General features: G+C 36.6%; 1 long non-coding RNA gene across 1 annotated transcript in view; it reads right to left on the bottom strand.

Annotated features, from left to right (window-relative positions):
• Positions 1-23,913, bottom strand: part of LOC120591755 (uncharacterized) — a 73,496-nt gene extending 49,583 nt beyond the window's left edge. Inside the window, exons 1-3 of the long non-coding RNA XR_005649978.1 lie at positions 21,889-23,913; positions 13,917-14,067; positions 12,461-12,523 (exon numbers count right to left, since the gene is read on the bottom strand). This is a non-coding gene — a long non-coding RNA (uncharacterized LOC120591755). The remainder of the gene's footprint in view (positions 1-12,460; positions 12,524-13,916; positions 14,068-21,888) is intronic.
• Positions 23,914-24,708: the final 795 nt, after the last annotated feature.

Raw genomic sequence — 24,708 nt, 5'->3', positions numbered from 1 at the left:
TTTAATTTATACATTACATCAACTTGGTTTTCTCTAAAAATCTTTTGTTAGCTAACTATCTTACTTGAATGTATTAAATATAGCCTTTCTCACAATTTAGTTTTTTCACTCTCTGTTCTTTTTTTTTTTTTTTACTCTTCTTGGCGGTATTTTATTTTATTTGTTTGTTTGTTTTGTTTTGTTTTAATTAAGTTTATTAGTGACATTCTGTTAATACAATTATATAATTGTAGGGTGTACGTTATACTTAACATCTGCATATTCTATTGTGCTGCTACTACCACCCAAAGTCCAGTTTCCCTTCAGTTACCGTGGTATATTTGGATCCCTACCCACTTCATCCTCCCCTTACCCCTATATTTGACCCCTTACTCCCATCCATCTACCTCCCTCCTGCCCCACTCCATACTCTCTGGTAACCACTAGTCTATTGTCTATGTCCATGAGTCTCTGTTTGTTTGTCCTGTTCCTTTGTTGCTTTTAGGTTTATATCCCACATATAAGTGATATCATGTGATTTTCAACTTTTTCTGTCTGGCTTATTTCGCTTAGCATGATTATCTTGAGTTCCATCCATGTTGCCACAAATGGCTGTATTTTATCTTTTCTTAAGGCTGAGTAATATTCCATTGTATATATGTACCACAGTTTCTCTCTGTTCTTTCTTGTTTAGTCTACACCCCATGTAACCTATTAAAATAATTGCAATTACCTCCTTAATATGCATTACTTAAATCTCTATCTTCAATCATGTGTTCTCACCTGAATTGCAGTTCTTTATTTTAAAATGCCTGCTGAACATTTCCACTGAGATAATAGCAATAATATTATGTATTTTACTCTAAAATTTATAAAGTACTTTCACATACATTATCTCATTTGATCCTACCAGACAACTTGTGTATTAAGAAGTGCATTTATTACTCTGCCACTATATAGAAAACTGACCTTTCAGACACTAAGAGATTTTTATCAATACTGAACAGTTAGTAAATGTTGAAATCATGAAGGAAAATGCATAATGATGTTGACTGAATAAACAAGCTTTCAGAGTTCAATTTTCATGTTATTAAATTGAGTTCAACTTGAGTTAGACATGTAAAAGAGCAGCCTTCGCCTTTCCAAACCATTTCCTACCCCAACTTTCCCATTTATGTCAATAACACTACATTTTTCAATCATTCAGTTTCATGGTTTTGAAACAATATATGAATTATTCTATTTCTATTTCTTCACCATCTGGCCAATCATCAAGTCCAGCCAGCAATTTGTTCTTTCTAGAGACTCAGTAACAAAGTTACCAGGAAGCAGATCTATGTCCAGCATTTAAAAAATTTAAATCTTAGGCATTAAAAAAAATGAACAATAAAATTTGTTGTTTGATTTCAGCCAATCCTCTCCACATTGTACTTGCTATATCTTTGATCCAGTAGTTTCATAGTTGGTTGGGAAAAAATCCAAGAGAATTAACTCCTCCATGGAATAGCTTAAGATCTATGCAGCTGGGAATTTATGAAAACTATATATTCAAGGGATAGAGCATTGAAAGAGGCATGAGGTCAATTAATTTCTAACATTTTATTTATGATGTAGTAAAACCTCATTAATTCGAATTAAATGCAGAAAGAGCAGCCTGAAATATAAACCTATATTGAAAATTTTAAGTTGTTTTAATTTTAAGTACACATAGCAAATAGTATGTAGCTAATATTGTTAGCAAGAAGAGATCCTAAAATGGCCTGACTTAATGAAATATAATAATTAACAAGCCATCCCTTTTCATTTAAATAGATGCTTTCAAAGGGCTTGGCAATGTGGGGTTGTTTTTTTTTACACCCTCCTTATAAAATCTTGTTTAGATTCTTCGTTTCCTCAATAAAGCTTTTAATTAGAAATAATACAAAATAAAGAAATATTACTCAAAATTTTAAATCATGACAACTAATCTTTTCAAGTTAATAAATAAGATTGGAGGCTTTTATTATGAATCCCAAAAGAGCAATAAAATGTCAGCAGGGATCAGCACCATTGTGGTTTCTACAAGCACCATGACATGATACTCACTATACTGCTGCAATTGTCTACTCAGATGTCTGCTTCCAATTCTGGACTATGAGCTTCCAGATGACCAGTACCTGGTGCAGTGCTCTGCATATAATAGTTAAAGGCACCTAAAAGTCTTTTCTATCACTGAGGTGCATATGATTCAATATGTTACATTTGTCTTCCCACCATTTCCCAAAGTTTTATCCATAGTTATCGAGATTTGGGGACTAGGCCAGAAGCAAAGCATAGAATAATGGAGATGTCAAGGTGGAGAGACAGGCAGGTCAGCATATTATTAAGACATCTGCTGGACTAATCCTTTCTCAAGTCTCAAGTGTATCCTAGAAGGGTAACATTGCTAAATAGTTGAGTTGAGTAAATTGGGATCCATATCAAAATATTTGATCTAACACTTAAACCTATAGGAAAGAGCTTGTATGGCATTCACTCAAAAAAATGAAAGAGTTTAAAAATATGGTAATAAAGACCTTGAGTAGTGAGGACTGAAAAACAATGATTTGATAACTACATAAAAGGATAGCTGATATCGTGAAAGTTGATAGGTCCTTGAGGCAGAAGAGAAAGCTGGATATTGAACTTTAAGAGAATATCCATAGTAGGTCAACAGTGGAGATAAAGAACAATCTGAGACAGAACAAACGAGAGAATAAAATGGCACAGTCAAGAAAGCTGTAATTATATTTGCAAGACATCCTGGATTTACATGTTATATAATCTTGATTAAGGTTAAAGGGACAATGGCAGCATTCCAGCTCTCTTGGCACCATTTACAAGAAATGTCAATTTTCCAGAAACACTTAAATTGTTTCTTGTTTTGAATTGTTAAAAAACAATAGCAAACCTTTAGCAGATTTGATTGTTAATTAGCTCTGAGATATCTGAAAAATCACTGTGTTGGGTGGGGAAGCTCTAACTGTCAAGTAGTGGAAGGGCTTCTAAACTTGGTAGAGATCTCAGAATACAGTCAAACATCAGGCAGCCGGGAGAATATTCAACAAATAAAATAAAAACTCTGCTGCAGGTTTTCAACAGCCTACCCACCCCTTCCGCCAGTTAGAGCCTTGTTTGGATCCTAAAGCACTGCAGAGATTAAAAGTTACTAAGTAACATTACCTGATGTCTACATTCTCAATCTTCAGAAAAAGGGAAATGTTATATAGCTCTGATGCAAAATATAATTTAAGTTTCTGGGCCACTCTGAACTACATGAGATTTATGCATTTGAGGCAGATAATATTTTGCCCGTAGAAGATGAGTATGTGGTGCACAAGTCCACAAGAAGCAACCCGCTTTATTATGTAAACTTCTCTCAAGTTTGTTCATTCTTTCTGATAATTTTTCCAGGATGTCCTTATCTATATTATCATGTACCCATCAAGGCATCTGGGCCTAAGCTTAAAAAACACTTGGCCAAGGATATCCTCATTTCCTATACTTTCTTCTAGGCATACTCTAACAGGTTACTGAAATGTTCCTTCTACCTTTGAACGTAGATAATTTTGATTGTTGAATTGTGATGCTAAGATACCAAGATTTAATTCAACTATATGGTGTCTTCTCCTACCATTTACATTTTAATTCCAGTCAACGATCTTCAAAGGATGAATCACAAATCAGAAGAGGGGAATGGTATAAGTTATTCTCAACTAAAGAAACAACTCTAAACACATAACCTACTATTGGAAGGTCATGGATATCATCATTGTATAACAGGGGTAGAGTTTTAGTCTAGAACTCACATATGCTTTGTGGTTTCCCTTCTCCAGTACCAAACTTGTCGTGAAGCTGGCCTTGGAAGAGGTGAGGGAAACACCATTTTAGCTCTCTCCATGGCTTGCCTGTACACTTGGATTTCCTGTATTCCTTGCTGTTAGTTGAAGTGTGGCTCAGCATGGCTGGCCAGGCTCCCTACCTTCATTACCATCACTCTCAGGCTTAGAGGTTTTTTCTATAACAACAGGCTAAAGAGTATAGCAATTCTCTTTATTTCTCATAGTAATTCAACAAAACTCTTGGACCAAAATTTGTCCCTACAATCAACCTATATTTATTGAACTCTTATAATGATTATAATAAAATTCCAGATATTATTAGGTAATGGCAAACACTCCCTTCTTTTACCTAATTCTTAATCAAGCTATAGTTATAGATAATACAAAATAGCATAGTCTCTGAGAATTCATCCCAGGAGAGGTGGAAAAAATGGCATAGATGATAGAGGCTTTGTTTATCCCTCTTGCGACCATATCAGAGTTGTGAAAGAAACACGGAGCAAACAGCAAGCAAAATCACCTGAGATCTAGATGAACAGAAAGAAGCATTATAACTAGGGAGATAAATAAGAAATCACCCTGCAATGGTAGAAGGTAGGAGTGGGCGAAGATGCGAGGCTGCCTGGTGCTGAGTGTCTGAGTGGGACAGAGACTGCGGCAGCCACAGCTGGCAGCCGCAGACATCTCTTAAAGAGGCCATATCCGTGACTGGACTTTAGCGGTGATGGTCTCACTGGCTGAGCACCAGTGCCCTGTTGGCTGCTCATAGAGCACCAGGGACTTACAAGGGGACACTGAGTTATCGAAGCAAGGGCTAGAGGTGAGGCTCGCTCCTGGAGAGATGTGCTGGCTGTATCCATTGCTCCTCTGTTGAACCTTGTCCCCATCCCAGTGTGGGGACACAGCATCACCATAGCTGAGACATCATCTAACTAGATAACAGAGGTCGCTTTGCCCAGAGGGTCCCCGAAACTCCGCCTCCCCCAACTCATGGCTCCACCCAAGCCACATCCAAGTGTGTCTTGACGAGTCAGTTGCTCCTTGCTGAGCAGCACCAAACTCACACTAGTGGCAGCTGGTCTCGGTTTCTCATGTGTTTTTTTTATGGCAACTATAAGCACAGCATCTGCGGATTGCTTGCTGAATCTTAACAGGTGGCCCTGGAGGGGCACAGGCCGGAGCTAAGCTTGGCCTGTAGCTGAACCCTTCTCAAGACTGTGCCATTGAACACCTACTACACAAAGCCACGCTAATAAGACCAGGAAACATAAGAGCTTTTGCTTAATACATAGAAACAGACACAGAAAGGCAGTCAAAATGGGAAGACGTAGAAGCAGAAACCATATAAGAGAACAGAACAAAGATCCAGGAATACTGGAGTCAAGCAATCTAACGAATGCAGAGTTCAAAACAATGGTTATAATAAAGATGCTCAGTGGACTTAGGAGAAGTATAGATGAACTCAGTGAGAACTTTAACAAAGAGATAAAAATCATAAAGATGAAAATGGAAATTATAAAAGGGAACCAGTCAGAAATTAAGAACATATTATCTGAGATAAAGAGTATACTAGAGGGAATCAACAGTGTGGATAAAGAGGATCAAACCACCAATATACAGGATGGGGAAGCCAAGGACACTCAATCAGAATGGCAAGAGAAAAGAAGCCAAGACTATAGTAATAATTTAAGGAGCTTATGGGACAAAATTAAATGTAAAAACATCCAGGTCATAGGAGTGCCTGAAGGGGAACAAGAAGTTGAAGAGCTGTTTGAATAAATAATGATGAAAAACCTCTCTAACCTAATGAAGGAAATAGACATACAACTCTAGGAAACTCAGAGAGTCCTAAAAAAGATGAACCCAAAGAGGCCCACACCAAGACACATTATAATTAAAATGCCAAAGGTTAAATACAAAGACTGCATCTTAAAAGCAGCAAGAGAAAAGCAGGTATTTACCTACAAGGGAGCACCCATAAGATTGGCAGCTAATTTCTCAAAAGAAACTATGTAGGACAGAAGGCTTGGCACAAAATATTCAAAGTGATGAAAACCCAGGATCTACAGCCAAGAATACTTTATCCAGCAAAGCTATCATTTAGAGTTGAAAGATAGATAAAGAGTTTCCCAGACAAAAAAGAAAAAAGATAAAAGCTAAAGGAATTTATCAACACCAAGCATGTATTACAGTAAATGTTAGAGGAACTTCTCCAAGAAGAAAAAACACGTATCAAAAACAGAAATAAAGAATAGTAATAATGCATTCTTATCAACAAGTACCTCAAATGGAAAAGAATTAAGTGCTCTAACCAAAAGATAGAGTGGCTGAATGGACAAAAAACAAGACCCCTACATATGCTGCCTACAAGAGACTTCCTTCAGATTGAAAAACACACATAACTCGCAAAGTGATCACTCCACTAAAACTAGTACCTCTCTCCCCTCTTACAAATTTATTAAAACAGTATTAACCATCTTCCCCATGCTACATACTACATCTCCATGTCTATTCTGACATAAGGAAAGTAGGTAATAATGTTGTAACAAATATGTAAGGGGGAAGAAGGGTACTAGATTTAGTGGTGTGATCACTTTGTCAGTTATATAGATCTCTAATCACTATGCTGTACAACTGAAACTAATATATTATTGTATACCAACTATAATTGAAAAAAAACTCATTGAACTGTACAATGTAAAAACGAGCAACTAATTGTCTGTTATACTTCAATAAAGCTGGAAAAAAAGAATTCATCCCAGGAAAATATAGATGTACACAAAGATGTCAATATAATAATGTTGATTGTAGCATTAATTATAATAAAATATTAAAAAGAGCCTAAATATTCAACAGTATAAGACAGTTTAAATAGTGCTATATGTATATAATAATCAAACACTATTAAATTTATATTTTGCAGCATTCTTTGTAATATCTAAAGATTAAAAACAACCAAATGTCTACCAATAGGAGACTTGTTCATAAGAGACTAGTTAGATCAATTATAATACATCCATGCAATAGAGTAGACAAAGCTGCAAACATGAATAAAAAACCCTCTACATGTTGCCATGAAAAAGAAAATCTATAAGATAAGTTGTCAAATGAACAAAAAAGGTGCAGAATATCACCTTTAAAGGCTATATTTTGTGTTTTTTTTAATGGTATAGGATATAAAATTAAAATATATGTTCATATTTACTTGTGTTTGTATTTTTAAAAACTGTAAAAAGAAGCACCAAAAACCTAACAAAAATAGGTATGTGGGGTAGAGGAAAGGATTGATATCTGATTGAACAGAGGAACAGTGATAAGAAAAAAGACCTGTCACTCTATACCTTTTTATGTCATTTGATTTTAAATTATGGGACTCTTTGATATTCAAATATTTTTTCAAAAACCATGTTGTAGAAAAAATTAACAAACATGCTTATAAAATATTATAAGTGAAAAAGGCTAAAATAATCTAGAGATTATACCATCTTGTAACAAAGAGTGTGTGTGTGTGTATGTGTGTGTGTTTTCAGAAGACAAATAGTGGTAATATTGGGGCAGTGAGATTATAACCTTGGTGATTTTCTGGATTTTTAGGTTTTATAAATTGAACAATAATTACTTTTATAAATTGTAAAGAAAGTTAATGTTATTTTAAAAATAATCCCAGTTAGATAAGAAGGACATTATATAATGATAAAAGGGCTAATTCACAAGAGACATTAAAATATCAAATGTGTATGCACCCAATAACACAATATCAAAGTACATGAAGAAAAACATGATAGAACTGAAAAACAAAATCACAGCAAAGTTAGAGTTCCACATTCTTTGATTAATAGCAAATATAACAAGTTGTCAGGAAATCAGTAATAATATAGAAGATATAATCAACACTATTCACAAACTTTGTCTATTTGACATTTATAGAGCACTCTACAAAATAAGAGCAGAATACAAATTATTTTTAAGTGAACATAAAATATTTACCAAAAATGAACCATATTCTGGAGAATGAAACAAATCTTAACAAATTAAACAGTACTGAAATTATATGAAGGAAGTTCACTGGAGTTCCAGTAAAGATAGTGGAGAAGGTAAACAGTGTGCTTGCCTCCTTTCATGACAACATAAAAATCACGACTAAACTACAACTAAACAACAATAAAAGAACAAATATTACTGAGAATCACCTGAAGTCTAGCCAGACAGAAGTTCTATAACTAAGGACATACAGAACATACAGAAGAAGCCATGCCAACACTGGTAGGAGACCAGTCAAAATGGCATAGAAGGTAGACACTGTGCACACCTCCTCTCATGACCATAGCAACATTATAACGAAACTCAGAGCAACCATCACTGGGAGTCACCTGAGGTCTGGCTGAACAGAAGTTTAACAACTAGGGACAAACATAAGAGGTCACCTTGAACCGGTAGGAGGGGTGGAGATACGAAATGCTCGGTCCCACAACCATGTGTGGTGATTGAGAATCAGGAGGGCTATCTTGGCTCCAGAGCCTTCTCCCCTACCCAAGGAACAAGTCACCCCAGCCCCACACCGGGCTTCCCAGCCCAGGGTCCCAGTGCCGGGAATAGAAGTCCCCATAATCTCTGGCTGTGGAAACTAGTGGAGTTTGTGGCTGAGTGAGACTGAGGGCTGCAGATATTAAAAATATCCCCTTAAAGGCCCACACCCAGACTTACTCACTGATGGACTCACTCGCTCTAAGATCCAGTGCTGGGGCAGCCGTTCGAGAAGTGCCAGGGACATATGGGAAGACACTGAGTTGTTAGGCTTCAGGGAAAAGGCTAGAGGGGCAGCTTGTTCCTGGACAGAAGTGCTGGTAGTATCCATTGTTCCTTTGTTGAGCCCTTGTCCCTCCCAGTGAACAAATGGAGGAGCCACCATATCTGAGTTGTTATCAACCTGGATAACACAGGTCACTCCACCCAGGTGATTCCCTGAGACTCTGCTTCTCCCAACTTGAGGGCCCAACAAGCCACTTCCAGTAGTTTATTCCATACAAATGGCCTGTCTTGGCTTTTGCTGCAAACTTTACTAAAATCTCTCAAAGACTCACAAAATGCAAAGTAGGAACATCTGGCCTCAGTGTGCCTTGTATCTCTTGCAGAACAGCCACAAGACATGCACTAGTGGCAGCCAGCCGCAGTTCCAGGCTAGGTCTCTAGGGGCACCAATAAGCCTTGCATGGGTGGCAGCTATCTGCGGATAGCTTAGTCTTACAAATTGGCCCCAAAGGTGCACAGGCTGTGGCTGAAATTGGCCTACACCTGGGCCCCTCCCAGGAGGCCCTTGGGCTGGCACACTCAGTGGCATGCTTTGACCAGAGCCAGAGCACCACTCAGGGCTGCATCTGAGAAGGACACACCTGAAGGGCAGACTGGGAAGGTATCAGAACCCAGCTAAAGTGAATCCTGCTCTATAGAATCAATCCCTTACTGGCCAATCCTCACAACCAATCAGCACAATGGTCAATCTCTCCCATCGGCTTGCAAACACCAACCAAAGCTCAACTATAACAGGAGGGCATGCAAAGCTGCACAAGAGACACATCTGAGCACCTCATTCAGGTGACCATGGAAGACTGTGCCAATGGGCTCTATAGGACACCTACTACATAAAGCCACTGTGTTAAGACTGGGAGACTCAGGAATCCTACCTAATACATAGAAACAGACACAAGGAGGCAGCCAAAATTAAGAGATAAAGAAACATGTCCCACATGAAAGAAGAGAACACAGCTCCGGGAATAAAAAAAATAACTTGACAAATGGAGAAAAGCAATCTACCAGATGCGGAGTTCAAAACATTGGTTATAAGGCCGCTCCCTGAACTTAGGGGCAGAGTAGATGAAATCACTGAGAACTTGAACAAAGGGACAAAAAACAAAAAAAACATAAAAATGGAGATGGAAAACAATAGGGAACCAGTTGGAAATGAAGAATACAATATTTGAGATAAAGAGTAATTAGAGGGAATCAACAGAGAGGATGAAGTAGAGGATCAAATCGGCAATTTAGAAAATGGGGTAGCCAAGAACATCCAATGAGAACAGCAACAAGAAAAAAGAATCCAAAAGAATGAAAACAGTTTAAGAAGCCTCTGGGACATCAAGTGTAACAATATTCGCATCATGGGGGTACCAGAAGGAGAAGACAGAGAGCAAGACATTGAAAACCCATTCAAAGAAATAATGACAGAAAACTTCCCTAACCTGGTGACATACACTCCAGGAAGTTCGGAGAGTCCTAAATAAGATGAACCCAAAGAGGCTCACACCAAGACACATCATAATTTAAATGCCTACTGTTAAAGACAAAGAGAGAATCTTTAAAAAGCACCAAGAGAAAAGCAATTAGTTACCTATTAAAGGAGCTCCCATAAGACTGTCAGCCTCAACAAAAACGTTGCAGGCCAGAAGGGTCTGGCACAAAATATTCAAAGTGATGAAAAGCAAGGACCTACAACCAAGATTATTCAACTCAGCAAAGCTATCATATAGAATAGGACAGTTAAAGAGTTTCTCAGACAAGAAAAAGCTAAAGGAGTTCATCGCCACCAAGCCAGTATTATAGGAAATTTGGAGAAATTAAGAAGGAGAAGAGGAATAAGAAATAGGTAAAAATATGAATAATAAAATGGCGGTAACTACATATCTGTCAATAATTACTTTAAGTGTAAGTGGATTAAATGCTCCAATCAAAAGATAAGGTGGCCAAATGGATAAGAAAACAAGACCTTTACATATCCTGCCTACAAGAGACTCACTTCAGATTGAAAGACACACACAGACTGAAAGTAAAAGAATGGAAAAACATATTTTATAAAAATTGAAAAAAAAAGTGTAAAAAACTAGGGTAGCAATACTTATAACAGACAAAATAGACTTTAAAACAAATTCTATAACAACAGACAAGGAAGGACCCAGTAATCCCACTTCTGGTTATTTATCTAAGGATGTCCAGACACTAATTTGAAAAAAATATATATACATTGGTATGTTTATTGCAGCATTATTTATGAGAGAGAGAGAGAGAGAAAGAGGTCCAGAGAGAGAGAGAGAGATCCAGAGAGATGAGTGTAATGGGACTTCATTGGTAAATAAATCACAAATCAAAATTGATTTCAGACTTTCAAAAACAAATACATTCCTCTACACTTATCTCATCAGTCAGCAGCACTTACAAGTAGTGTGATAAAATGTTCTATCTCCTCATTTTTCTGGGAAAGTAAGAGGGTTGTCTCCAGCCCTTTCATAGGACTGCTAACTTAGTAGATAAATAATATCTAGAAGAACTGGTGCCCAGACTACCCTCTTGAGCCTACATTCATAATTATCAAACAAATAAGATGTTTTGGAACTTATTTTCTCGAATGCATAGTTGGTCTAATAATTTTACCTTTTTATTGCACACCTAGTATGAACCAGATTGTGGCTTCTTTCACTTAGAATATTTAATAAAATAATATAATCTTAATATTAACAGAATTTTAGATATTCTAACAATAGAAGAATTCTCTCTATTGTATCCCTGACAAATGCAGCTATCAAACTTGTGATGACAACTCCACTGTTTGACATCCACTTGTCAAGAAAACTTGTTAGGAACTAGCTCATGTTACTTCCACCCTGTTGGTTTTAGTTCCACCCCAGGCAGCTAGAATCATTGCCTTCATTCTGTAATGCACTCAACCTTGCTTGCTCATTCTTCCTTCCTTGCCAAAGGGTATTTTTTAGACCAGATACTACCATGGACCATACAAAACTCAGTTTGTCAATCTGTACAATTAGAATAATCACAGGGAGTGAGTAAAGATGAATGAGGTAATATCTAATTATCCCTGAAAGGAATTATGAATCCATTAGAAGAAAGGTGCTTCGCCAAACCAATGTAATATTATATGTGATTAAAGTCAATCTTTAGGTTGAATCCAGGCATTGGAGATTATTATTAACAAAGGAAAATTCCACTGAGATTAGGAAAACTTCTTATTCTTTTTTCTAATACTTCTCATCTCATCAGTCATCTGTTAGAATCATGTTTCTTTACTTGGAATTTTCATGATTTGCTCTCTAGTGCATAATTCAATTTGCTAAGGATTCATTAAGACTCTATTATCATTTCAACATAGATGACCTTAACACTAGATGAAAATCAAGGTTCTTCAGAAACTGTTATGCCAATTCTCGGTAATATATACATTTTTTTTTAACTTTTGGGGACATGATGAAGATTTTTGGAGATAATCTCATAAAGAATACATTTTCCAATCTATGTTTAATTTTTGAGAAACCAGAGGCGAAGTTTTTAGTATCGGTTGACTCTGGGATTCGGTAATATCGTTAAGAATTAAGGTTAATTTTACAATTGGTTCTGCCATCCTCAGGGAGACAGATGGCCATAACATACCTGAGAATTATATCAAGATGTGACTATATTCGGAGAAGCCATAGAGGTTATTTTTTCCTGTAGTTCTCTCTTAAGAACAAAGAAACTTTTCCCAAAATTTCCCAGTAAGTTCCACATTATAGCTCATTAACCAGAATAAATTATTTTCCCATGCTTGAACTAGTTAAAAGCCAGAAAAATGGAATCACCTTAGATCAATCATGTCCTCTTCTGAAGAACAAAGTAAGGTTATCTTTCTTCCAACTCCATTCCTGGAAGAAATTAAATATTTGATAATGGATTAGCAAGCAATAGTGTTTACTTCAAGAGTCTGATCATTTATAGGTATTGAATGTGATGAGTCAAAGGGGGAGAGTTGAGATTTTGGGGAGATTGTGCATCCTGAAAACCTGATATATTTCAGTCTAGCAAAGCATAGAAATTCAGTTCTGTTCCCCTGGACCTAATTAGAACTTGGCTAGGTGCCAGTTATGTAGGTATTATATTCATTTATTCAACAGGTCTCTATTAAATGTTTGCTGTAGAGAGGTTCTGGTCAAGATGGTGGGCTAGGTAAAAGCAGGGTTCACCTCCTTCCATGACCGCATTAAAATTACAACCAAATTATAAAAGAACTTGGAGAACCACCTGAAGTCTAGCTAATCATAACACATAAATCTGAGGATATGTAGAAAAATCACATTGAGACCAGTAGGAGGGTAGAGATGTAAAGCAGACTGGTACCGCACCCACAAGTGTCAGTTGAGCAGTAAGAGGGAGAGTGGGGCTGCAGAGCCCCCATGAAGGAACAATGGGCCCTGGCCCCACACAAGGGCTCCCCAGCCCAGGGTTCCAGTCCTGGGAAAAAGAGTTCCCACAAAATTTGACTTTTAAAACCAGTGGGGACTCTGGCCATCTGGATGGGATAGAAGGAACCTGAAAACTCAAATGTCCCTTTGAAGGGCCCACACACAGACTCACTTGCTCACAGATACTCACGCTGGGCTCTGACGGAGTTTCAGTGGCTTGGGAGGTGCAAGAGACATACTGGGAGAGACTGAGTTGTGTGGTGCAAGGGTAAGGGTTGGAGGGATGGCCGCCATTCCTCCTTTGTTGCTCCCCCGCTATGGGGCAGTCTGCAGATGGGTGGCATCTTGCCTGTGGTGAACCCTCTCTCCGTGCGGCCAATTCTGAAGCTGCGTTGGCCCGGTGAGATAGGCCTGCTCCACCCTGTGCCTTTCCTGGGCCATACATTTATTCACAGGCTGCAGCCCTCAGCTCAAACGGCCTGTGAATGACCTGTGAGTTTTGGGGAACTTTTGATGGCAAGCCACACCAGAGCCAGCCTGAACTGTAGTACCTCTTGGGTGAATTGCAGGGGTCTGAGGGCCTGATGCAGACAGCAATTGCCCTTGCTGCAATCTGAGACTTTTACAGGAAGCTGCAGATTCAGCACTGGCATGAAACTGGACTCTGCACTGGCCAGGAGAAATTCACTCACTTTACCCTGGTGACTCCCTGGGTTCCCACCTCACCCAACTCTCATACCACGTAAAAGCTCTACCAGCTGCAGAGTCATATGGGCATCTGGCAGGCAGCCCCAGGCCTTGAGGTACACTGGTCCTTTTGCTAAGCTGCCCCAGGCCTGGTACTGGGGGAACTGACCTCAGTTTGCAGTGTGGTCTCTCCCACATGCCTCCAGATCCAGCATAGGCAGCAACCATTCACAGATCACTTTTTAGGTCTTACCAGGTAGCCTCGAACAATCAAAGGAAGCAGATGACCTTTGCCTACAGGGGGCTCCTCCCAAGGGGCCCTAGAACCAAAACAACCAAAATCTGGCATCAGACCACAACAGAGGACCAGCTGACTAGCCCAATAAGTGGTATACCCAAAAGGTGGTCTCAACAAGTACACGAAACTGCTGGGGAAAATATCACTCCATGGGGTCAGCCCCCACACAGCAGCTCAAACCCTATGGGTATGGCCAGTCTCCATAGCCAGTCAGCCCAAGAGTCAATCCTATCCACTGACAGGCTAACAGCAATCAAGGCTTAGCTAAAGCAGAAGAACTCACATGACACACAAGGAACACGACCAGAACTCCCAGCACAGGTCATCAGGGAGACTGTACCAGTAAACCACACAGGACACCTACTACATAAGGCCACCTGGCAAAGGTATGGAGACATAATAAATCTTCCTAATGCATAGAAATGAACACAGAAAGGCAACTAAAATGAGAAAACAAAGAAACATGACACAAATGAAATAACAAGAAAAAAACTCCAGAAAAAAAAAAAACTAAACAAAAAGGAGGCAAGCAACCTGCCAAAGATGCAGTTCAAATCACTGGTTACAAGGATGCTCAATGAATTTAGGGAGAGAATTTAGTGATGATCTCAGTGAGGACATCAACAGAGATAGAGATAGTATTATAAAAAAGACATAGAAACCATAAAAAAGAACGAGTCAAAAAGGAAGAATATAATAACCAAAATGAAGAATACACTAGATGGAATCAACAGTAGTTTAGATGAAGCAGAGGACTGAATCAGCAAGTTGGAAGGCAAGGTAGAAAACACCCAATCAGAACAGTAAAAAGAATAAGAATGAAAAAAAGAAAATTTTAAGAGACCTGTGGTAGAACATCAAATGTACCAACATCTCCATCATATGGATATCAGAAGGAGAAGAAAGAGAGCAAGGGATTGAGAATATATTTGAAGAAATAGTGACAGAAAACTTCCCTAACCTGGTGAAGGAAATAGATATACAAGTCCAGGAGGTAAAAAGAGTCCCAAACAAGAGGAACCCAAACATACCCACACCAAGACATATCATCATTAAAATGCCAAAAGATAGAGACAAAGAGAGAATCCTAAAAGCAGCAAGAGAAAGGCAGCTAGTTGCTTACGAGGGTACTCCCATAAGAATGTCAGCTGATTTTTAAACAGAAACTTTTCAGGCCAGAAAGATTGGCACATAATATTCGAAGTGGTGAAAAACAAGAACCTAAAACCAAGACTGCTCTATCTAACAAGGCTATCAATTAAAACTGAAGGTGAGATAAAGAGCTTCTTAGACAGGAAAAAGCTAAAAGAATTCACCACCAACAAGCCAGAATTACAAAAAATGTTAAGAGTATTTCTGTAAAGAAAAAAACATAATACAATTAATAAAATGGCAATTACTATGTAACTATCAATAATCACTTTAAATGTAAATGGATTAAATGCTCCAATCAAAAGATAGGATAACTGAGTAGATAAGAAAACAAGACCCATACATATGCTGTCTACAAGAGACTCACTTCAGATCAAATGACACAGACAGAATGAAAGGGATAGAAAAAGACATTTCATGCAAATGGAAATAAAAAAGAAGCTGTGGTAGCAATACTTACATCAGAAAAAATAGACTTTAAAACAAAGGCTATAATAAGAGACAAGGGCATTACATAATGATAAAGGGATCAAGACAACAAGAGAAGATAACCCTAGCAAACATACACACCCAACATAGGAGCACCTGCATAAATAAAGCAATTATTGACCTACATAAGGGGAGAGATTGACAGTAACACACTCATAGTAGGAGAATTTAACACCCCATTGACACCAATGAACAGATATTCCAGACCGAAAATCGATAAGGAAACAATAACCTTAAATGACAAACTAGACTAGATGGATTTAAATGATATTTCCAGAGTGTTTCACCCCAAAGCAGCAGAGTATACATTCTTCTCAAGTGCACATGGAATATTTTCCAGGACAGACCACATCATAGGCCACAAAACAAAACTCAATAAATTTAAGAAGATTGAAATCATAGTGTCTTCTCCAACCACGATGGTATGTGACTAGAAATCAACTACAAGAAAAAAAAAACTGGAGAATATACAAACACATGTAAGCTAAACAACATGGTACTAAACAACGAATGGGTTAATAATGAGATCAAGGAAGAAATCAAAAGATACTTTGATACAAATGAGAGTGAAAACACAATGACTCAAAATCTATGGGACACAACAAAAACAGTCCTAAGAGGGAAATTCATACCAATACAGTTCTACCTCAAGAAACAAGAAAACTCTCAAACACTCTAACCCTACACTTAAAAGAACAAGAAAAAGAACAGCAAACAAAACTAAAAGTGAATAGAAGTCAGGAAATAATAAAGATCAGAGTGGAAATGAATGAAATAAAGTCTAGAGAAACAATACAAAAGAATAATGAAACCAAGAATTTGTTCTTTGAAAGGATAAACAAAATTGATTAACCTTTAACCAGACTCATCAAGAAAAAAAAGAGAGAGGACCCAAATAAATAAAATCAAAAATGAAAGAAGAGAAGTAACGACAGACTTCACAGAAATACAAAGGATTATAAGAAAATACTATGAGCAATTACATGCCAACAAACTAGACAATCTGGAAGAAATGGATACATTCCTGAGAATATACAATCTCCCAAAACTGAGTCAAAAGAGAATCTGAACTGCCCAATTACCACCAATGAAATTAAATTGGTAATCAAAAACTTCCAAAAAGCAAAAGTCCAGGACTGAATGGCTTCATAGGTGAATTTTACCAAAAATTCAAAGAATTAACACTTATTCTTCTCAGACTATTCCAAAAAAATTAAATAAGAGAGAAAGCTTCGTAACTTTTTTATGAAGCCGTTACCCTGATTATAAAACCAAAGATAAACAGTACAGAAAAAGAAAACTATAGGCCAATATCCCTGATGAACAATGATGTAAAAATCCTCAACAAAATATTAGCAAATCAAACTTACCAATACCTTAAAAATATCATACACCATAATAAAGTTCAATTTATTCCTGGTATATGAGGTTGGTTTAATATCTACATATCAATTAATGTGATACACCACATTAATAAATTGAAAGATAAAAATCATATAATCATATCATTAGATACAGGAAAAGCATTAAACAATATCCAGCGTCCATTTATGATAGAAACTCTCAGCAAAGTGAGAATACAGAGAACATACCTCAACATAATAAAGACCACATATGACAAACCTACAGTTAATATACTCAATAGGGAAAGGCTAAAAGAGTTTTCCTTAAGATCAGGAACAAGACAAAGATGCCTACTTTCACATCTGTTCAACATTGTATTGGAAGTCCTAGCTACAGCAATTATACAAGAAAAAGACATAAAAGGCATTAAAATTAGAAATGAAAAAGTAAAACTGTCATTATTTGTAGATGACATAATACCACATATAGAGGACTCTAAAGATTCTAACCATTAGAGCTGATCAAAGAATACAGTAAAGGAACATACAAAATTGATATTCAGAAGTCAGTTGCATTTTTATACACCCATGATGAACTATCAGAAAGAGAAATGAAGAAAACAATTCCATTAACAATAGCATCAAAAACAATAAAATACCTAGGAATCAAATTGATCAAGAAGATAAAAGACCCTATTCTTGGAAAATTATAAGTCGTCAAACAAAGAAATTGAAGAAGATACAAATAAATGGAAGCATATACCATGTTCATGGGTAGGAAGAGTCAACATTGTTAAAATGGCCATACTACCCAAAGCAATCTATAGATTAAAGGCAATCCCTATCAAAATACAAATGGCATTTTTCACAGAACTAGAACAAATAATTCAAAAATTTATATGGAGCCATAAAAGATCCTGAATAGCCATGGCAATCTTGAGAAAAAAGAACAAAGTTGGAGTTATCGCACTATCCGATATCAAACTATACCACAAGGCTATAGTAATTAAAACAGGATGGTACTGGCATAAAAACAGACACATAGATCAATGGAACAGAATAGAGAGCCCAGAAATATATCGACGCCTATATAATCATTTAATCTATGAGAATGGAAGCACGAATATACAATGGGGTAAAGATGGTCTCTTCAACAAGTGGTGTTGGGAAAATTGGAAAAAAATGAAACTAGACTACCTTCTTACAACATATATAAGAATAAATTCAAAATGGATTAAAGACTTAAATGTAAGACCTGAAACCATAAAACTTCTAGAAGAAAACATAGAGAATAAACTCTCTGATATTGCTATTAGTAATTTTATTCTGATATATCTCATCTCGTAGGACAAGGTAAACAAAAGAAAAAAAAAACAAATTGGACTACATCAAACTAAAAAGTTTTTGTATAGCAAAGGAAACCATCAACAAAATGAAAAGACTACCTACTGAATGGAAAAAGATATTTGCCTATGATACATCTGACAAGGGGTTAATATACAAAATATATAAAAAACTCATACAAATCAACAAAAAAATCCAATTTAAAAATGGGCAGAAGACTTGAACAGGTATTTCTCCAAAGATGACATACAGATCGTCAATAGACATATGAAAAGATACTCAAGGTCACTAATCATCAGAGAAATGCAAATTTTAACTACAAAGACATATCACCTCACACCTGTCAGATTGGCTATTATCAATAAATCAAAAACAACAAATGTTGGCAAGTATGTGAAGAAAATCTGACCCTTGTACACTGTTGGTGGGATTGCAAATTGGTACAGCCACTGTAGAAACAGTTTGGAGTTTACTCAAAACATTAAAAATGGAACTACCTTTTGACCCAGCAATTGCACTTCTGGGTATTTATCCAAAGAAAAACAAAACACTATTTGGTAAAGATATATGCATCCCTACGTTCATGGCAGCGCTATTTACAATAGCCAAGATATGGAAGCAACCTAAGTTCCCATCAATAGACAAATGGATGAAGAAGTTATGGTACATATATACAAAGGAAATAAACAGACAGGCCCAGGAACTGCAGAGAGTCCCAAATAAGCTGAACCCAAAGTGGCCCACACCAAGACCCACAATCATTGAAATGCCAAAGGTTAAAGACAAAGAGAGAATCTTAAAATCACCAAGAGAAAGGCAGTTAGTTATCAACAAGAGAGCTCCCAGAAGACTGTCAGCTGATTTCTCAACAGAAACTTTGGAGGCCAGAAGAGCTTGGCAGGAAACATTCAAATTGATGAAAAGCAAGGACCTGCAACCAAGATTACTCTACTGAGCAAAGCTATCATTCAGAATGGAAGGACAGATAAAGAGCTTCTCAGACAAAAAAAAAAAAAAAGCTAAAAGAGTTTATCACCACCAAGTCAGTATTATTTTAAAAAGAAAAAGTTTGAGAGACTTCTTTAATAAGAAAAAAATATATAAAAAATATGAATAATAAAATGGCAATAAGTACATATCTAGCAACAATTACTTTAAATGTAAATGGATTAAATGCTCCAATCAAAAGATAGGGTGGCTGAATGGATAAAAAAACAAGACCCTTACATATACTGCCTATGAGAGACTCACTTCAGATCAAAAGACACACACATATTGATAGTAAAGGGATGGAAAAAAAATATTTTCTAAAAATCAAAACAAACAAAAAAAGCTGGGTTAGCAATACTTACACCAGACAAAATAGACTTTAAAACAAAGGCAATAATAAGAGACAAAGAAGGACCCAGTAATCCCACTTCTGGGAATTTATTTGAAGAAACTCCGAAACACTACTTTGAAGGGACAGATGAATCCATATGTTCATTGCAGCATTTACAATAACTAAGATATGTAGGCCATCTGGGTGTCCGTCGATAGATGAATGGACAAAGAGCTGATACATATATACAATGGAATATTTCTCAGCCATAAAAATAATGAAATTATGCCATCTACAATAACATCGTTGGGCCTAGAGGGTATCGTGCTGAGTGGAGTAAGTCAGACAGAGAAAGACAAATGCCATATGTGGAATCTAGAGAACAGGATAAACAAACAAACAACAGAAACAAGCTCATAGATACAGAGAGCATTTTGATGGTCATCAGATTAGAGTTGGAGGGATCATTGAATGGGGGAGGAGGTTAAGTACAAATTGGTAGTTACAAAATAGTCATTGAAATATAGAGTATAACATGGGGAATATTGTCAGTAGTATTGTAATAGCTATGTATGATGTCAGATGGGTACTGGATTTATCAGGATGATCACTTCATAAGTTATATAAATGTCTAAGCACTGGGTCGCACACTGGAATTAATATAATATTGTATGTAAACTATAACTGAAAAAATAAAAATTAAAAAAATAAATAATTAAAATAGGTTGATAAACAATGCTAAATAGAAATAACAGGTCAATAAACAATATGTATAATGTAACCCCATTTTGATAAATATATTCATGTATATAAAGAAAGAAAGCATAAAAGGCTATACACATGAGTGTTAAGAGTGGGTCAATTCAGCATGGTATGATCATGGATAATTTTTTATTGATTTTATTTTTGCTAAATGATATTTTTAAATTTCATATAACTCAAATGAAATAGTCACTTTAGAAAAAAAGAACAATTTAAATTTATTTATACTGAAATGTTATTGATTTCTCAGATCCACTTTCCTTTAAACAGTTGAAATTCAGGCAGCGTAAGAAGAGAAGCATTGGATGCCTGGACAGCAGAAGAGATAAAAAAAGAGAAAAGAATCTGTAGATAAAAGAGAAGTCAAGAAGGGCTCACTTCATTTATTCTTTCATTTTCCTCAAGGCTGATCCTGCTGGACTGACAGGTTTAGAGTTAATCTCACATGTTTTGCAAACAAATCATGCCCCCAAGAAGACATATACAGTTTGGAGGAGAGATTTCTAGATTTCTAGCCCCTTTTCTTCTTTGTTTAAAAAATTCTTCTGGCTACTCTCCTGAGTACCTATCTGAGACACTCTTAAAATCTGAAAGAAGGCAATAGTTGTGCAACATGGAGTGCTTATTTATATATAATGCTATCAGCACTTCCTGCTTAAAACAGGAAGGAAGAAAAGGACTGATAGTTTACCCAAAATGAGTAAAATGAAGAGGACTTTTTATCTAAGGAACAAAAAGACAGACTCTTACAGCTACCATTTTGACTGTTCCTAAAGACTGCTTATTTATTTGTTTCTTGTTTAAATAATATTGGACTAAAGGCAGCCTGGAGATTGAATAGTCATCAGATCCAAGAATGTGCTTCATTTAGAAATCAAAGTAGGCATTAGAACCATTTCTTTATGCAAAAGAGAAAGTTCAATATTCTTTAATAAGAATATTTCATAACAAACACTAAGGTAATAACAAATAATAATCTCATAATTTTATAATGTATTCCCATTTTCAAAGTGCTTTCCCAGATCTCATTTGGTCAACAATGAGAAACTGAAAAACAATAGTTCAGGCTGTATGCTAATAAATGTGACAAAAGTGATCAGTTTCAGTGCCTGAACACCAGATAAACATTTATTTCTCAACTTATTAAGTGTATTTTCTTTGTATAAGAAAAATGTTCAACCAACCAGTAATCATAAATGTGTCCCATTTTAACAACTTTGCCCACAATTATTCTCTATGGGTGAGAAATAAATTATTAGATACAACTTCGTGGAACCAAACGCAATCTGTACACTGCCAAAGTGAATTTGAGGCCAGTCTATATAAGTGTGTTCCAAGTCAAAAATCATGAAATTAAACAAACTAAGCCCTTTGTTCCATAACCACATCTATTATACTTCTAGGGATCCAGCTTAGCCTAAAAGACACATACTATCTTTTGTGTTCTCTGAATAACAGGAAAAAAGTCTTCATTTTTGTTAGTTTGTTTTAGTCAAGGTCAAAGCTTTAACCAGCCAGTCTAGGCACCAGCCATCCAGTGGTCAGGGGCATCTGGACAGAACAGGGATACACATTTTTATGAGATAATCAATATCAAATAAAGCACTCTGATTATCCGTAAGCAAAAGTAAAAGAAAAAAAAAACACCCAAAAAAGTGTAAATTGGAAAAGCTTTGGAAATATTAAAAAAAAAATCAAGGTTTTATTTTGTATTCAAATTTGTTCCCAATATTGCCTGAGGGCTCACTTGTACAAACCACCAACCCATCAAACTAGCAAGGCTAAGATATAGCAAAGTTTTTAATGCTCCAAAACATAAGTCATTCTTTGGGACAGTATCTATTTCCTGGTTGGTAACTTAAAAATATAAATAAATCTGAGTAAGCAAAGCCATAGTGTGAATAAAAATAAAGCTGTATTTATTGGAAACATAATTTGTGCCAGGCACTATTGCATTTAAGCCTCATAATAACCCCATAAAGTAGTGTAATTGTTGTCCCTATTTACAGACCAGGAATATAAGGAGCCAAGAGGTTAGATAACTTGTCCAAGATTACAACTAGTAAATGGTGGAACCAAGGTTCAGCCCAAATCTGTCTACCTCCAGAGTTTATACAACTAACCACTAGTGCATACAACTTTTCAGTGTAGTTTCCTCTGCTACCCTCTACTCCTTTTAGGGGAAGGAATGCTGAAAAGAAAAGGGGGAGCTGAAGACATTAAAAACATGCTTTATTTCTTTCAAATTTATACTCCCATCTAGTTCTGCTTGTATTTTTTTTTTAAGTAAGGGTATCTCAGTAAGAAAGGTGAAGCTAGGTTATAGGCTAGACCCCAAAATCAAATGTTTAAGTCAGTTTCCCCTCTTGGCTAGATAGTTGATTGGTCCCTGCTGAGATAAAGAAAACATGTCAAAAACAGCTTCTGAGCACGTATCTGGGGGATCTCACCTGATACTAGGAAATAACTATGAGGTTGTTTGTACAGCTATTTATAGTTCACAAGCATTTCACATGCATTAGCTCACTCTGATTCTCAGTGAAGTAACAGAGTGATTATTAACCCTTTGCCATTATTAATTACAAAATGGAATACTGATGCTCAAAAAATACAAATGACTTGATCTCTCCAAGGTCACATCAAAAATGATGGAGCCAAAATAAACCCAGGTTTTAGGACTCCATTTTCAAGTCAAATAAACATTTCACCTTACCTTCAGGGAGCTCCAATGACTAAGGCAGTTTTACAGATAGCACTTCATTAGATCATACACACAGAAAACATATATAAATATACATGGCAGATGTTGTCACTGTGGCAAACTTAGCTGCAGACATAAAAGTGGGTCTTTGCAACTAGATCCTCCATGGCAATAATTTCTTGCCCTGGGATTATAATACCCTACAGGGTCCCAAATTATCTCAAAGTTACTCAAATTTCTCTCTCAAATTTTATTTATAGGACCTCATGCAATATCTTGGGTAAGAAATAACACTGTGTAGGAGAGGAGGATGGAGAAACAGGTAATGCAATAATTTTATCTGCATATTACCTTTGAGTTTATAAAGCTCCTCCATGGCTCCCATTTTATTTGATTTTTAAATACTGTGAAATAGCCAGAGCTGACATTATCATCATCATTTCTTCCCTAATAAGAACACTAAAATCCCCATCCATAGTGGATGACCTCTCCTATGAGAGTCAGTCCTCGGGTCACGTCTCCTTAGTGGTTCTGAATTTAAAGGCATCTAATAGAGAACTCTCACTATGAACTACACTTAAAGGTATTTCAGGCTTATGTTAGCAAATTAGGTAGCAGGAGCTTTGAGGAACTGCGGAGTTCTTACACACCTCTAAAATAACTCTCAGTAGACTAGTCTCTAGTTGTAGCAGAATTTTCACCAGGAAGTTATAGTACAGTGAATTCTCCTTCAATTAAGGAAAGGCCTAGTTCTCACTCAAGGTCTTTGCCTAATTCCTCCATTATCGATCCTCCCTTGAAGCAAAAGTTTAGGTGGGGACAAGTCCAAGCGGCCCCAGTTCCTAAGTTTGCAAGCTATTAGTGGATTCCCTGACCACATGCACCCATCAGACTCTCTCACCTTGGTTGCCAAAATGACCCAACAATCCAGCCTATCTCCCAACCCACACTCAGCTCCACCTGGACTGAGGGGCAAATACCAATTAGAAGGAAGTCAAGCTAGAGTTTATCAACATTACTACACCTTGCATTTTATAACTTTTTTACTTTTCACTGCAACTTTATGTGTATTTTCTTCTTTGATCCTGTCAGGGGAGAAAGGCAAGAACTGTATAAATCCATGCAAAGAAGTTCCCTCATCCATGCTAACTAGATGTTCTTCCTGAAAATTCAAAGCCCACACATAAAGTTACACACGCTCAGTATGCCTCAATTATGCACAAAGAGCCACACTGAGATAGAAATCAGTACAAAGGGGGTGAAAATGAATCTGCTTACTCTTGATTGGGAATCCAGAAACCTGGGTTCTTTTCCCAACTTTGGCACTTACATATATGACCTTTTATTAGTGATACTCCCTAACCCAAACATGGTATTAATTTTAAAATCTATTCTAAATCTGAGCTGTCCAACACAGTAGCCACTATACATATGTGGCTATTAAGCCTTTGAAATGTGGCTAGTGTGACTGAAGGATAGAATTGTTAATTGGATTTAATTTAATTAACTTACATTTAAGTTTAAATAACCACACATAGCTAGTGGTTACTG

This window comes from Pteropus medius, unplaced genomic scaffold (genome assembly GCF_902729225.1).
Source record: "Pteropus medius unplaced genomic scaffold, Ma_sr-lr_union100, whole genome shotgun sequence".
In the NCBI taxonomy this organism is placed as follows: domain Eukaryota; kingdom Metazoa; phylum Chordata; class Mammalia; order Chiroptera; family Pteropodidae; genus Pteropus; species Pteropus medius.
Note: the sequence above shows the minus strand (reverse complement) of the source record. Positions and strands in the feature narration are given on the sequence as shown.